This window comes from Pristiophorus japonicus, chromosome 9, assembly GCF_044704955.1.
Source record: "Pristiophorus japonicus isolate sPriJap1 chromosome 9, sPriJap1.hap1, whole genome shotgun sequence".
Classification (NCBI taxonomy): domain Eukaryota; kingdom Metazoa; phylum Chordata; class Chondrichthyes; family Pristiophoridae; genus Pristiophorus; species Pristiophorus japonicus.
In genome coordinates this window covers 58,678,156-58,695,791 of record NC_091985.1, presented here as the reverse complement: position 1 = coordinate 58,695,791, position 17,636 = coordinate 58,678,156, and positions in this window count along the sequence as shown.

The following is a 17,636-nucleotide window of genomic DNA, read 5'->3' as shown; positions in this document are numbered from 1 at the left end:
GAATCTGTACTGAGGGGACAGGACTTTACAGTGGCGACGGGTTACGGGATTACAGAATCCACAGAATGGCAAACAACGGATCAGATGAAAAGTACAATGCAGGAGACAATAGGGAGGACTTTATAGAAAGGCTCCAGCAAAGCTTTGTAACCCAAGACTGGTTAGGCGACGATACGGCAGACAAGAGAAGAGCCCATCTCTTGACCAGCTGTGGCTCGAAAACATACGCTTTAATGAAGGATCTGTTGGCACCTGAGAAACCAGCAAGCAAGTCGTTTGAAGAATTGAGCACACTGGTAAGAGACCACCTGAAGCCAGCAAGCAGCCTACACATGGCCAGACACAGTTTCTACAACTACAGACGCTGTGTGGGCCAGAGCATACCCGACTTCGTGGCGGAACTTTGGAGGTTGGCTAGTTTATGTGAGTTCTCCGATGAACTGAGGAGAAAAATGCTGAGATATTTTTTCATTGAAGGAATAGGCCACGCAGGCATATTCCGAAAGCTCATAGAGACCAAGAACCTGACCTTAGAGGCAGCAGCACTGGTTGCACAGACATTCTTGGTAGGGGAAGAAGAAACGAGGTTGATTTACAATGCAGGTACGACAACTAACGAAATAATGGAACAAGGAGTTCACAGCATTAGAAAAGCTGCTACTCCCACACACAGACAAAACCGGCAGAACAGGCTTTCGACAGCAAGCAGTGGCAACAGAAGCCATCAAGGGCCACAGGAATGACCGTTCACACCTCATCAACCCACAATGCGAGCAATCAACTACAAACTGAGAGAAGCTCTAGAGAGATCAGCCAGATGCAGCTCATTCTTTGCAAGCAGTCTGTGCTGGAGATGTGGGGGTGGGCACTCGTCAAGGGAATGTCGATTTCAGCAGGCTGTTTGCAGGAACTGTGAATATACAGGGCATTTGGCCCGCATGTGCAAAAAAATGGCAGCTCGGCTGGTATACGAAGCGGATGGGTCGGAAAGCGGATCAGAAGACGGTGGGGACAGTACCCGGGACACTAATGTACAGCGGGTCAACACGATCAATGGCCACTGCTCCTACGACAGGATGCCTCCTATAATGATGAGGGTCCTACTCAACGGGATATCTGTCAACATGGAGCTGTATACAGGAGCGAGTCAATCTCTCATGGGCGCTCAACAATTTGAACAACTGTGGCCACATAAAAGAGACAGAAAAAAAACTCACAAGGGTCGACACCAAACTAAGGACCTATACCAAAGAAATCATACCAGTCCTCGGCAGCGCCATGCTCTCTGTCACACACAAAGGGACAGTGAACCGACTTCCCCTGTGGATTGTCCCCGGAGACCCCCCAGCACTGCTGGGGAGAAGCTGGCTGGCAAAACTAAACTGGAAATGGGATGATGTCGATGCCATGTCATTAGAGGAACGGACCTCCTGCTCAACAGTTATGAAGCGATTTGAACATCTCTTTCAGCCAGGTGTGGGCACTTTCAAAGGGGCCAAAGTCAAAATCTACATCACACAGGATGCTAGACCGGTCCATCACAAGGCCAGAGCTGTACCCTATGTAATGAGAGAAAAGATTGAACACGAACTAGACAGGCTTCTGTGGGAAGGCATTATATCACCTGTGGAATTTAGCAACTGGGCAAGTCCCATCGTCCTAGTCATGAAGCCTGATGGATCCGTACGAATCTGTGGGGACTACAAATCTACCATAAACAGAGTCTCCCTACAGGACCAGTACCCACTGCCCAGAGCGGAGGATTTATTTGCCACATTGGCTGGAGGTAATCTTTTCTCAAAATTAGACCTCACATCTGTGTATATGACGCAAAAATTGACCGAGGAATCCAAGCTACTCATCACCATCAACACACATCGAGGCCTTTTCATGTACAATCGATGACCATTCGGCATCAGGTCGGCAGCTGCCATATTCCAGCGCAACATGGAGAGTCTGCTCAAGTCCATCCCGGGGACGGTTGTATTTCAAGACGACATACTTATCACGGGCAGGGACACCGACTCCCATCTCCGTAATTTGGAGGAAGTACTAAAGCGGTTGGATCGGGTAGGCCTATGAGTCAAGAAATCCAAGTGCCTGTTTCTCACAACCAAGGTTGAATTTTTGGGCAGAAGGATTGCCTCAGATAATGAAGCAGTCCGTGCCCGCATGCAACAAGACCTGGACGATATTCAGGCTTGGGCTGATAAGTGGGGCATAACATTCGCGCCACACAAGTGCCAGGCAATGACTATTTCCAACAAGAGAGAGTCTAGCCATCTCCCTTTGACATTCAATAGCATTACCATTATCAAATCCCCCACCATCAACATCCTGGGAATCATCAGTGACCAGAAACTGAACTGGACCAGCCACATAAATACTGTGGCAAGAAGAGCAGGTCAGAGGCTGGGTATTCTGCAGCGAGTGTCTCACCTCCTGACTCCCCAATACCTTTCCACCATCTACAAGGCACAAGTCAGGAGTGTGATGGAATACTCTCCACTTGCCTGGATAAGTGCAGCTCCAACAACACTCAAGAAGTTCGACACCACCAGGACAATGCAGCTCGCTTGACTGACACTCCAGCCATCTTCTTAAACATTCACTCTCTCCACCACTGGCCCACCATGGCTGCAGTGTGTACCATCTACAAGATGCACTGCCGCAACTCTCCAAGGCTTCTTCGGCAGCACCTCCCAAACCTTCTAACACCTAGAAGGACAAGGGTAGCAGGTACAAGGGAACACCACCTTCTCAAGGGAAATTAGGGATGGGCAATAAATGCTGGCCTTGCCAGTGACGCCCACAACCCTTGAATGAATAAAAAAAGAGTAAAGAATACCTCTCAGCTTCTTTAAGGTTCAACATAGCACATGAGGAACCATGTAACATTGGGGACAATGTGGCACACTTAGTGAAAATGGTAGCAGCGGGGCAATGAAAAAATCCTGTCAGGAATGCAAACTGTTGTCATCATCATCATCATCATAGGCAGTCCCTCGAAATCGAGGAAGACTTGCTTCCACTCTCAAAGTGAGTTCTCAGGTGGCTGTACAACCCCATGCGGGAATTACAGTCTCTGTCACAGGTAGGGCAGACAGTGGTTGAAGGAAAGGGTGGGTGGGGAGTCTGGTTTGCTGCACGTTCCTTCTGCTGCCTGCGCTTGTTTTCTGCATGCTCTCAGCGACGAGACTCGAGGTGCTCAGCGCCCTCCCGAATGCTCTTCCTTCACTTTGGGCTGTCTTGGGCCAGGGATTCCCAGATGTCGATGGGGAAGTTACACTATATCAAGGAAGCTTTGAGGGTGTCCTTGAAACGTTTTCTCTGCCCACCTGGGAATCGCTTGCTGTTGTATGAAATCTGTAGCACTTGAACTATGTTAACTTGTCAAAATATACAAAAACATGTAGAAGGCTGAAAAAAGATTCAGCTAGAGTTTTATCCCAGCAAATAATAAGGGAGGGAGAAAGTAGGTAGGAAGTGCACTTCAAACTCCAATTCTGAAGATAAATTTAAATAGAATGCAGGCAACTAGTTTAATTAGAATGTAAAGTAATTCTCTCATTTCATTTGAATGGTGGGCAAAATTGGGTTATGCCCTGTTTGGGGGCAGTAACCGAGTTGGGTGGAACTTCCTGTGCCCGGCGCAGAAGTCCCTGCCTCGGCAGCGAGATTCGGATCTCTGAGCTAGTTAGAGTGGGTGAGAGCTCAGATGAAGAGGACCCCAAGAAAGAATGCAAAAGGCAGGAGACAACGGAGCAGAGTAGCACTGGGGTAAGTGTAAACCACAAGGTGATAGGAAGGGACAATATGTATGAATATAAAGGGGCTGCAGGAGCGGTCAAAACTAAAAATCATGGTTTAAAAACCAGCATTAAAACACTCTATCTACACGCACGCAGCATTCGAAATAAAGTAAATGAGTTGACGGCACAAATCATTACAAATGGGTATGATTTGGTGGCCATTACAGAAACGTGGTTGCAGGGTGGCCAAGACTGGGAATTAAACATACAGGGGTATCTGACAATTCGGAAAGATAGACAAGAAGGGAAAGGAGGTGGGGTAGCTCTGTTAATAAAGAATATCAGGGCAGTTGTGAGAGACGATATTGGCTCTAATGAACAAAATGTTGAATCATTGTGGGTGCAGATTAGAGATAGGAAGGGGAAAAAGTCACTAGTGGGCGTAGTTTATAGGCCCCCAAATAATAACTTCATGGTGGGGTGGGCAATAATCAAGGGAATAATGGAGGCATGTGAAAAAGGAACGGCAGTAATCATGGGGGATTTTAACCTACATATCGATTGGTCAAATCAAATCGCACGGGGTAGCCTTGAGGAGGAATTCATAGAATGCATACGGGATTGTTTCTTAGAACAGTATGTTACAGAACCTACAAGGGAGCAAGCTATCTTGGATCTGGTTCCTGTATAATGAGACAGGAATAATAAACGATCTCCTAGTAAAAGATCCTCTCAGAATGAGTGATCACAGTATGGTTGAATTTGTAACACAGATCAAGGGTGAGGAAGGAGTGTCTCAAACGGGCGTACTATGCTTAAACAAAGGGGACTACAGTGGGATGAGGGCAGAGTTGGCTAAAGTAGACTGGAAACACAGACTAAACGGTGGCACAATTGAGGAACAGTGGAGGACTTTTAAGGAGCTCTTTCATAGTGCTCCACAAAAATATATTCCAGTGAAAAAGAAGGGCGGTAATAGAAGGGATAACCAGCCGTGGATAACGAAGGAAATAAAAGAGAGTATCAAATTAAAAACCAATGCGTATAAGATGGCCAAGGTTAGTGGGAAACTAGAAGATTGGGAAAATTTTAAACGACAGTAAAGAATGACTAAGAAAGCAATAAAGAAAGGAAAGATAGACTACGAAAGTAAACTTGCGCAAAACATAAAAACAGATAGTAAAAGCTTTTACCGATATATGAAACGGAAAAGAGTGACTAAAGTAAATGCTGGTCCCTAAGAAGATGAGAAGGGAGATTTAATAATGGGAAATGTGGAAATGACTGAGACCTTAAACAATTATTTTGCTTCAGTCTTCACAGTGGAAGACACAAAAACCATGCCACAAATTGCTGGTCACGGGAATGTGGGAAGGGAGGACCTTGAGATAATCACTATCACTAGGGGGGTAGTGATGGACAGGCTAATGGGACTCAAGGTAGACAAGTCCCCTGGTCCTGATGAAATGCATCCCAGGGTATTAAAAGAGATGGCGGAAGTTACAGCAAATGCATTCGTTATAATCTACCAAAATTCTCTGGACTCTGGGGAGGTACCAGCGGATTGGAAAGCAGCTAATGTAATGCCTCTGTTTAAAAAAGGGGGCAGACAAAAGGCTGGTAACTATAGGCCGGTTAGTTTAACATCTGTAGTGGGGAAAATGCTTGAAGCTATCATTAAGGAAGAAATAGCGGGACATCTAGATAGGAATAGTGCAATCAAGCAGATGCAACATGGATTCATGAAGGGGAAATCATGTTTAACTAATTTACTGGAATTCTTTGAGGATATAACGAGCATGGTGGATAGAGGTGTACCGATGGATCTGGTGTATTTAGATTTCCAAAAGGCATTCGATAAGGTGCCACACAACAGGTTACTGCAGAAGATAAAGGTACGCGGAGTCAGAGGAAATGTATTAGCATGGATAGAGAATTGGCTGGCGAACAGAAAGCAGAGAGTCGGGATTAATGGGTCCTTTTCGGGTTGGAAATCAGTGGTTAGTGGTGTGCCACAGGGATCGGTGCTGCGACCACAACTGTTTACAATATACATAGATGACCTGGAAGAGGGGACAGAGTGTAGTGTAACAAAATTTGCAGGTGACACAAAGATTAGTGGGAAAGCGGGTTGTGTAGAGGACACAGAGAGGCTGCAGAGAGATTTGGATAGGTTAAGCGAATGGGCTAAGGTTTGGCAGATGGAATACAATGTCGGAAAGTGTGAGGTCATCCACCTTGGGGGAAAAAAACCAGTAAAAGGGAATATTATTTGAATGGGGAGAAATTACAACATGCTGAGGTGCAGAGGGACCTGGGGGTCCTTGTGCATGAATCCCAAAAAGTTAGTTTGCAGGTGCAGCAGGTAATCAGGAAGGCAAATGGAATGTTGGCCTTCATTGCAAGAGGGATGGAGTACAAAAGCAGGGAGGTCCTGCTGCAACTGTATAGGGTATTGATATGGCTGCACCTGGAGTACTGCGTGCAGTTTTGGTCACCTTACTTAAGGAAGGATATACTGGGTTTGGAGGGGGTACAGAGACAATTCACGAGGCTGATTCCGGAGATGAGGGGGTTACCTTATGATGATAGATTGAGTAGACTGGGTCTTTACTCGTTGGAGTTCAGAAGGATGAGGGGTGATCTTATAGAAACATTTAAAATAATGAAAGGGATAGACAAGATAGAGGCAGAGAGACTGTTTCCACTGGTTGGGGAGGCTAGAACTAGGGGGCACAGCCTCAAAATATGGGGGAGCCAATTTAAAACCAAGTTGGGAAGGAATTTCTTCTCCCAGAGGGTTGTGAATCTGTGGAATTCTCTGCTCTGGGAAGCAGTTGAGGCTAGCTCATTGAATGTATTCAAGTCACAGATAGATAGATTTTTAACCAATAAGGGAATTAAGGGTTATGGGGAGCAGGCGGGTAAGTGGAGCTGAGTCCACGGCCAAATCAGCCATGATCTTGTTGAATGGCGGAGCAGGCTCGAGGGGCTAGATGGCCTATTCCTGTTCCTAATGCCTATGTTCTTATTATGTTCTTATGGATTGCCACCCCTCACAGGAAGTGGAGCACAATGTCACACGCTCCAAATCCTTTTGGGGTCGTGCCCGGGGCGCTACGCGGGCAGGATCGGATCTCCGCGTAGCGCCCCGAGATATCGATGGAGTACGGGCTGAGTGATGAGTCAGCTGAAGAAATAAAATGGCGGCGCGTGGTGCAGCGCATCTCCGCTTTAACTTCCACCCCGGGAATGGAGGTCGGCCTGATTTGCACAGGCATCACCAGTGGCAGCCTCACGGGGTGCTCGGCAATTTCCGCTGTGGCGGTGGCGGGGTCGCTGCGGGGCACAAAGGGGTCACCGCACACGGTGATGACGTCATTGCCGGAGGCATGGCGGCCCAGGGGCACTACTAGCGGGGCGCGGCACTACCGTGTTCGTGCCTCTGCTAACTCACGCGCAATTTTGGTGTTGGAGCTGATCGTAGTGAGATTCTGAGGACCAAGGTGACATTTTCTCAAGGCACCGATGCTGCTGGAATAGATCGCAGCTGAAGTTGAGATGACAGAAGCGATCTGTCAATGGTGAGAGAGGTTGCTCCAAGGAAGTGGATAGAGAATTCACTGCAGACATTTCCAAACTACATACAGCTCAAAGGTGTTTTTCAAATCCTGAAGGCTTCAGCCTGTGAGATTGGAAAGTGAACAGCTCTGAAATGGTAGCTTTTATACCATGTCTGGAGCTGTTAACTAGTCAAAGCAAAGGAGAGTCATTGAGAACCTGACACACATAACTGGCATGAAACCCGAGTGATGGGTAGCTGCTGAAAAACTTGGAAAAATGGTAACTACCTGGTAAAATTCTTTTTAAATACCACTAAACTACCTCTTAATGTTCTTAATTGGTTGGCCTGCCGCCTGGTGTCGGCTCTGTGAACCGCAGCCAGACCCGGCACTTTGGAAACTTACAAAGAGGCGGGTTCAGAGCAGGATCCCGACCCGCTGTCAATCACGGCCATTTTGACAGCGGGCTCACCACCAAACCCGCACTCGCAGGGCTGGTAAGATTCCGGCTGTAATGCATGCACCTGTGAGTAGACCTGTTGCCAACGCTCCTGATCTTTGGGGACCCTGTGCCGAGGGGAGCTGGCAGATCAGAAGGCCTCCTCATAGGACTGCTCCAAGGTGGCCATCAACCGGTCCAGGCAGCGGGCGATCAAGGGGACTGATCGACTGCCTGCCTCTCTTCCGCGGTTACATCCGAGCCAGGGTGTCCCTGGAGATGGAGCACGCGGTGTCCACCAGTTCTGCTAGAGGTGGGCACCGGAGGGACTGGCGTGCATCATTTCAACCGGGAACAGAATTTTAATTTGACTGAATTTGATTTGATTTGACAAAGGTTCTCTTTAATTTCTAATTGTTAAATTGTGGTTTTTTGTGCCCTCAAAGAAAAAGGGGCACTTGATTTAAAGTTGATTTAAAGTTACTTTTCAAAATAGTTGTAGAGCTGTTGCCATTAACCTCCAGGCAGCAGGCGGTCAAGGAGGTCGTTCAGCCAGATTAACTGCCTCTTTTCCGCAGTTACATTCTAGCCAGGGTGTCCCTGGAGATGGAACACGCGGTATCCACTGGTACGCTCGCGGCCTTCCGTGAGAGGTGGGCACCGGAGGGACTGGAGTGCATCATCACTTTTGGCAACCAAATTTTAATTTGATCTGTTAGTGTCTAAAGTTTAATTTGTTCATATTGATTTTGGTGCCCCTATAATAAGAGGGCATTTGATTTACAGGTTCAAATAAAATAGTTGTAGAGCTGTTGCCATTAACCGGTCCAGGCAGCGTGCAGTCGAGGGAGTCGTTTAGCCCGACTGCCTATTTCCTCCGCGGCGACGTTCGCACCAGGGTGTCCTTGGAGATGGAGCACGCAGTCTCTACCGGTACGCTCGCGGCCTTCCGTGAGAGGTGGGCACTGGAGGGACTGGAGTGCATCATCATGCCTGGGAACAGAATCTTAATTTAATTTGGCAAAGTTCCCAGTTAATTTGTTAATTTGAGGGTGCTAGTGCCCTTAGAAAAAGGAGGCACTTGATTTAAAGTTATTTTAAAATAGTTGTAGAGCTGTTGCATTGCAAGTGGCTGAGCCAGTCACATGATGTTCACAAGACTCAATAAAATCCCAGTCAGTTGGGTTTAGGTTATCCACAATGGGGCATGCCGTTGTGAGCCTGTTGAATGAACTGGTAATGTGTAGTTTGATTGTTAAACGTCTGTTAATAAATCAACTAGTTCTTAATAGCAATGTGTTGCTATGAATTCTTAAGCAAGGGACCCATGTAGCAAATGCATTACACCGGCCATTGTGGGGAGATTGAAAACCTCCCGAAGAAAGATGGGAGAGGGGGAGTGATGGTGGAGAGGAGGGTTAAATTCTTAAAAAGGGGTAACCTGACCCCAACCTGCCATGAACGCACCTACTTCCAGTTTAACTGAGGCAGGTTGAGAGGGCCAACGAGTAATAATCCCTCGACAGGCGGGTGTGCCTCAGATTTGTGTAGCCATGTGGATTTAACAGCTGCGGGTTGGGTGTCCCAGGGCTCAGGAAACCCGGCAGCTGGAGGGAGACAAGAACTACTGGATCCCGCAGGTAAGTGCTTTTCCAGCGCTGCTTCTGGGCAGAAGGAGGAAGTGTGCGTCGTCCCAGCCCCTCGAATTTACCTGCCCGTGAGCAGCACTTCAGCCCCGAACCCTGGCCAACTCCACCCTCACTGCGATCTCTTCCCCTCCCAGCCTCCCACCACGATCTCTCCCTCCCTCCTCTCCAGATCCTGGCTGCAGCCTTATAACATGGCCTTCCCACCTGCCAGCCAGCCTGCCTCTTAATCTGGCCAACAGACAGGCCGGAAACAGAGAAAAAAATATTCAAATATGATCCTGCCGTTAAATTCGGCAGCACCTCCGCCTTCCTTATGTTTCCAGGTTTCCCAGCCGCTAAAGGTCACCCCACTCCCTCCCCGTAAATATCGGGACCATAATGGGCCCTTTGTTTCTTGACTGAATTTGACAGCACATCACAAATTGAGCTTACGCAACATTCCGCTTGTGGTATCTCAGCCGTAGCAGAAAATTCAAGGCATTTAAAAACAAAATGTTGGCAAAGTGACATTTATGTTACTGAAATCAGTTGCCGATTTTGATGGTTCCTTTAACAACAAACAAATGACATTGTGAGCCCACGTGGTGCAATGTGTTATTGCCCATTCACTGCAGGGACCCGAGTTCCAGCCTAACCCAAGGCACTTCTACCTCTATAGACTACTACTGTTGGCAGATACATGGTTCTCTCACTGTCAACAACCCTCCCAAAACATAAAGGGGGTGACCAAAAGGACTTTGAACATTTTTATGAGTCTTGCAATCTGTTGTCAGAATCTTCTGTTCTAACCTGCTCAACGTACAGAGCCAGTTCTATGCTACTATGCATCATGGCATAAGTCTGCAGGCATGCAGAACTGGCTCTATATTAATCCACTCATATTCCATTGGCTTTTTGTGTTGACATGAAACAAAATTGTCAAAGTTCATTTTTACATATAGGATAAGTTAACCCAACTTAACTGAAATTGGCTTATTTCTCTGTTGTGATATCATTCTTTATATAACTGAATGATATTTGCTGAGTCTATCGTAACACAATGATTCCAGACTCGCCCTAAATGGGAGGCAGCAGATGATAATGGAAGTCAGGGAGAGTGACGAACAGAAATTGCAGAGCTCTGGTTTAGTTGTCAAAGATCCTAAGTTAAAGGAGTTCAGACTATGCCAGGGGACATGAATATAATTCATCAATTGGCTTAAACTCAGATCTGGCAGTCTCACTCAGATACAATAGGAGAGGGTGCAGGAGGTGCAAGTTGAATATATGTACAGCAGGAAATTATTTTCTGGGCTGGGACTGAAACTGAGACATAACTGAGTAATACAGATGTATCTCTGGTCTTTTGGTATTATACCAAACCAGAGAATACAGGATTCAGGGAGGGTAGGGTGAAAGATAACCCAATTCTCAGTTAATACACAGAAATAAATTAAATATTAAATTTTATGAAAGGACCAAATAATTCATTTGATACATTATCTTTATTACCTAACTCTCCACCACATGTGTGTCACCATGGTGTGTATGACTGTGAACATCCGGCCAGGTGTTCGGGCCCCCAGCGGCGACCAGGCGTTCGGGCCCCCAGCCACGACCAGGCGTTCGGGCCCCCAGCGGCATTCAGGCCTCTCCAGCAGTGACCAGGCGTTTGAGCCCCCAGCGGCATTCAGGCCTCTCCAGCAGTGACCAGACGTTCAGGCCTCCAGCAGCATTCAGGCCTCTCCAGCGGCGACCAGGCGTTCGGGCCCCCAGCCATTCGGGCCCCCAGTGGCATTCAGGCCTCTCCAGTGGCGATCAGGCATTCGGGCCCCCGGCGGCGTCCAGACCTCTCACCAGCGGCAACCAGATCCCCTCCAGCAGCAACAGCTGTGCCTCTCCTCCACGACAGCATTTGGGCCTCCTCTTCCACGATGGCGGCTGGCCTTTCCCCCTCCGTCAGAGACGACTGTGCCTCTACTTCCCCACAGTACCCCAGATGTGGTCTAACCAGGGTTTTATACAGCTGCAGAGGGGTTGCAGCAGCCTTGGAACAATACCAAAGGAAGTAACTTACGATTAACTTTCATTTTAAACTTTTAAACAACTTGGAGAAACTTTTAAAATCTCTGGAGAAACTTTTAAAACTTCGAGAGAAACTTTTAAAACTTCTGGAGACACTTTTAAACAAATTGGAGGAACTTTCAAGAATTACTTTTTTTTCAAATTTTTTACTAAGGAATTGAATACTGTATCCCATTCTAGCTAGAAAATAGTTTGGTGTGTTTTATTAGCATTATTTTCAGTCATTTGAAACTGAGTTACTCACGACGACGCCCGGCAAGCAGGTGAGCCTCTGACCAGGTGACCGGAACATCACCCCCTCCTCCAGTGGCGGGCCTACATCCCTCCAGCGGCAGGCTTTCATCCCTCCAGCGGCGAACGGGCCTACATCCCTCCAGCGGCAGGCTTTCATCCCTCCAGCAGCGATAGGGCCTCTCCTTTTCGATGGCTGGACCTCTCCTTCCCCACTGGTGACGTGGCCCCTTCAACTGGTGAGCATCACGGCTATGACTCTTCCACCCTCCCACTCCTTGCTGACCTCCCACTCGGAACTCCAGCGGACAACTGACCTTCCTAATGCCTGCCCCCAACCAAGCCTCGGGCCACCTACCGCCAAGGGCGCTATGTGGCACCAAGCTTGTGGCCAACATCTCGCCGTAGGCAATAAGGCTCATACAGCAGTGCCTGGTCTCCAGTCGTCTTGGACCTCCTTGCCACTGGACCAAGACCTTGCTCAGCTGAGCCCATGTGCTGGCCGGTGTGCAAGGGCCACCCCACGTTAAAAGAACTCACGCACAGGCATCTTCCACTCCATTAACTTGAAGTTCGGGACCTGGAACATCAGGACCCTCATGGACAACTCCAACAGCGACAGGCCGGAACCCCGCACTGCCATAGTTGCCCGGGAACTTAGAGGCTTTAACATCGACATCGCCGCCCTAAGCGAGACCCAGCAGGCATAGAAACTTAGAAAATAGGTGCAGGAGTAGGCCATTCGGCCCTTCGAGCCTGCACCACCATTCAATGAGTTCATGGCTGATCATTCACCTCAGTACCCCTTTCCTGCTTTCTCTCCATACCCCTTGATCCCTTTAGCCGTAAGGGCTATATCTAACTCCCTCTTGAATATATCCAATGAACTGGCATCAACGACTCTCTGCGGTAGGGAATTCCACAGGTTAACAACTCTCTGAGTGAAGAAGTTCCTCCTCATCTCAGTCCTAAATGGCCTACCCCTTAACCTAAGACGATGTCCCCTGGTTCTGGACTTCCCCAACATCGGGGACATTTTTCTCGCATCTAACCTGTCCAGTCCCGTTAGAATCTTATACGTTTCTATGAGATCCCCTCTCATCCTTCTAAACTCCAGTGAATAAAGGCCCAGTTGATCCAGTCTCTCCTCATATGACAGTCCAGCCATCCCTGGAATCAGTCTTATGAATCTTCGCTGCACTCCCTCAATAGCAAGAACATCCTTCCTCAGATTAGGAGACCAAAACTGAACACAATATTCCAGATGAGGCCTCACCAAGGGCAGGGGAAGGCCAGCTCAAGGAACAAGGTGGAGATTACACCTTTTTCTGGAAAGGGAAACCAGAGGAAGAATGCCGCCTTCACGGAGTCGACTTCGGCATCAAAAATGAGCTGGTCGACTGCCTCAAAGACTCCCCCTGTGGGGTTAACGAACACTTCATGACTCTTCGACTCACCCTATCCCGGAACCAATGCGCCACAGCCATCAGTGCGTAAGCCCCAACACTCGATGCAACGGATCAGACCAAAAAGGGTTTTTACTCCAACCTTGAAAAATCCCTGTCCCACGTCCCCGTTGGTGACAAATTGATCCTCCTAAGTGACTTCAACGCTAGGGTCGGCAAAGACACAGCCCTCTGGGGAGGCATGATTGGCAGAGAGCGGGTAGGGAAAGACAACTCCTGACAAAAGGTCTAGAACATGAATTTCTCATCACCAACACCTTGTTCTGCCAGAGGGACAAATACAAGGCATCGTGACAACACCCTCGCTCCAAACACTGGCACATGCTCGACTATGTCATCGCCTGAGCCAGGGATCGCAAGGATGTGTGCATCACCCGCGCCATGACAAGAGCTGACGACTGCTGGATGGACCACCGCCTAATCCGATCCATCATCAACATCATCATAGCCCCAAAGCAGAGGGGACAGCAGAAGCAGTGCCACAAAAAAGTGGCACTTAAAGACCCAGCTAAGAGAGCCCTATACAGCCAGCGCCTCACAGCTAACCTGGCGTGTCTTGATGACCCTGAGATGCAGTATGCGCACAGCGCTTGGTCTGCCATCCAGGCCTCCATAACCAGTGCCTGCGAAGAGACACTTTTTCACTCAACCAGAAAACATTTTTTGATCAAAACATAGTTTGATGAGAAACATAGAAACATAGAAAAATAGAAAATAGGTGCAGGAGCAGGCCATTCGGCCCTTCGAGCCTGCACCGCCATTCAATATGATCATTTAACCTCAGTACCCCACCCCAGCCTTCTCTCCATAGCCCCTGATCCCTTTAGCCACATTTAACTCCCTTTTGAACATGTCCAACGAACTGGACTCAACAACTTTCTGTGGCAGAGAATTCCACAGGTTCACAACTGTCTGCGTGAGAATGTTTCTCCTCATCTCGGTCCTATATGGCTTACCCCTTATCCTTAGACAGTGTCTCCTGGTTCTGGACTTCTCCAACATCGGGAACATTCTTCCTGCATCTAACCTTTGCAGTCCAGTCAGAATTTTATATGTTTCTGTGAGATCCCCTCTCATTCTTCTAAATTCCAGTGAGTATAAGCCTAGCCGATCCAGTCTTTCCTCATATGTCAGTCCTGCCATCCCAGGAATCAGTCTGGTGAACCTTCGCTGTACTCCCTCAATAGCAAGCACATCCTTCCTCAGATTAGGAGACCAAAACTGCACACAATACTCAAGGTATGGTCTCACCAAGGCCCTGTGCAACTGCAGCAAGACCTCCTTGCTCCTATACTCAAATCCTCTCACTATGAAGGCCAGCATGCTATTTGCTTTCTTTACTGCCTGCTGTACCTGCATGCCTACCTTCAATGACTGATGTACCATGACACCCAGGTCTCATTGCACCTCCCCTTTTACTAATCTGTCACCATTCAGATAATAATCTGCCTTCCTGTTTTTGCCACCAAAGTGGATAACCTCACATTTATCCACATTATACTGCATCTGCCATGCATTTGCCCACTCACCTAACCTGTCCAAGTCCCCTTGCAGCCTCTTAGCTTCCTCCTTGCAGCTCTCACTGCCACCCAGTTTAGTGTCATCTGCAAACTTGGAGATATTACATTCAATTCCTTCGTCTAAATCATTAATGTATATTGTAAATAGCTGGGGTCCCAGCACTGAACCCTGCAGTACCCCACTAGTCACTGCCTGCCATTCTGAAAAGGACCCATTTATTCCCACTCTTTGCTTCCTGATTGACAACCATTTCTCTATCCACATCAATACATTACCCCCAATGCCATGTGCCTTAATTTTGTACATGAATCTCTTGTGTGGGACCTTGTCAAAAGCCTTTTGAAAGTCCAAATGCACCACATCTACTGGTTCTCCCTTATCCACTCTACTAGTTACATCCTCAAAAAACTCTAGAAGATTTGTCAAGCATGATTTCTCTTTCATAAATCCATGCTGACTTGGATCGATCCTGTCACTGCTTTCCAAATGTGCTGCTATTACATCTTTAATAATTGACTCCAGCATTTTCCCCACCACCGATGTCAGGCTAACCGGTCTATAATTCCCTGTTTTCTCTCTCCCTCCTTTTTTAAAAAGTGCCGTTACATTAGCTACCCTCCAATCCATAGGAACTGATCCAGAGTCCATGGAATGTTGGAAAATGACCACCAATGCATCTATTATTTCTGGGCCACTTCCTTTAGTACTCTGGGATGCAGAATGATCAGGAGAGCCAAGAACTAATAGATCGTAAGCGCAGAGCATTTCTGAGCCTTAAGCAACAACCAAATTCGGGAGCAGCAAAACAACATTACAGGCAGCTCAAGGCTGAGGTCCAACAAAAAACCTAGGACCTAAAGAACAGGTGGTGGATGGAGAAAGCACAGGAGATACAACAACTGGCCGACAGCCATGATGTGCGAGAATTCTTCATCGCAGTCAAGGCCACCTACGGTCCAAACTCCCAAGGCCCCACCCTACTGCTGGCCAAAAACGGGGAAACAGTCATAAAGGACACGGAGGAAATCAGGGCCCGCTGGAAGGAGCACTTCGAAGATCCCCTCTGTCATGTATCTAGATATGTTACTTCCTGTACTATTACATGATGTGCCTCCAGAGGGCACTACTATGGGAAACTTATAGGTTACCTGTACAGGTAGGCCAGGCCTAGTATAAAAGGCGGGCCACCATCTGTGAACTTCACTCTGAAGTTACATTAAGTGGACTAAGGTCACTACAGTTCAAGTACAATACATTGCCTCATGGAGTCATTATCAGAGCATATAAAGACATAACAATTGGCGACGAGATTACGGACTTTCACGCGAAAATGGCTAACCTTGGCATATTGCAGCAGTTCGCCGACGGTGATGATTGGGACACCTTTGTGGAGAGGCTCAACCATTTCTTCACAGCAAGTGACCTGGCAGGTGACAATCCGGCCACACTGGCTGATAAGCGCAGAGCTATCCTGCTAACCAGTTGTGGGCCCACCGTCTATGACCTCGTCAGGGACTTGCTGACACCAGCGAAGACAATGACCAAGACGTACAAGGAGCTTGTAACACTGATCCAAGAACAACTTAAGCCCAAAGAGATCATCCTCACAGCCAGACACCGATTTTATACCCACCGACGACCCGAAGGCCAGGAAATTGCGAAATATGCTGCAGACCTCAGGAGGCTGGCGGCACTGTGTGATTTCGGTGACCACCTCACCGAAGCGCTGCGGGATATCTTTGTCATTGGAATCGGCCACAAGGGCCTTCTTCATAAGCTACTGTCTGCATATACCACAGTCACACTGCAGAAGGCCATCTCCATGAGTCAGTCATTCATGACCTCGACCTGCGGCTCTAGGCGGATGACTCATCCTCAGGACTCAAACCCGGCAAATACTGTGCACAGAGTGGCGCCTTTTAGAGGCTGGACTGTAGAACGTGAATCTTCTCAGGGGAGAGAGAACAGGCCCCCGAGTCCCTTAACTCAGAGTTCACCAAGGGGGGGCTAATCGAGTAGCACCATGCTGGCGTTGCGGAGGGAATCACAGGGCTCACTAGTGCAGTTTTAAGGACTGTGTGTGTAAAGGCTGCAGCACAAAGGGCCACCTCCAGCGAATGTGTAAAATAAATATGACTCACTGTGTTGATGAAGAGTCTGCAGATGGCCATGAATCCAACACGGATTATGAAGCGATAGTCAGAGAGGCAGCTCAGCCCCACGATGAGGTATATAGCATGTTTACCTGCACCACAGAATGTTTCCCGTTGAGGTTGGAAGTCAAGATAAACGGCGTTCCAGTCTTCATGGAAGTGGACGCATGGGCGAACCAGTCAGTAATGAATCAAGAAGCCTTTGAGAGGCTATGGGACAATCAAGCTGAATGACCCAAGTTGGTCCCGGTTCAGGCAAAGCTGCACACCAACACCAATGAACATCCCAGTCGTTGGTAGTGCAGATGTAAAGGTACTCCATGATAGCGCAGTGCACAAGTTACCACTGTGGATTGTTGCAGGTGATGGACCAATGTTACTCAGAAGAAGGTGAATGAAAAAGATCCATTGGAGCTGGGAAGATTTCACCCATCCAGAAATTGACATCCCCCGTGCTCGGAAGCAAAGCAAGCCCCCAACAGAGGTTGGATCGGCACCAGAGAGCAGACCAGCACAGCACCTGAGGCACAGACTGCTCAGCACGACTGTGTGGAGATGATCCAGCTGAGACGACCCGAATGCACCTCTCAGGCTCGAGTGGCAGGACTCCGGAGGAAGAAAATCGGATCCAGAGGCAACTTCCCATCTTCGGTGGCAGAACCCGGGGAGAAGAGGATCACAGCAGTCGACATCGTGGATGGAAGAAAGATGGTGCCCAAACCACGAGGTGAAGCAATGAAGAAAAAGATGGTGGCGGCCAGACCACGAGGTGCAGCGCTGATGGAGCAACACGTGGCA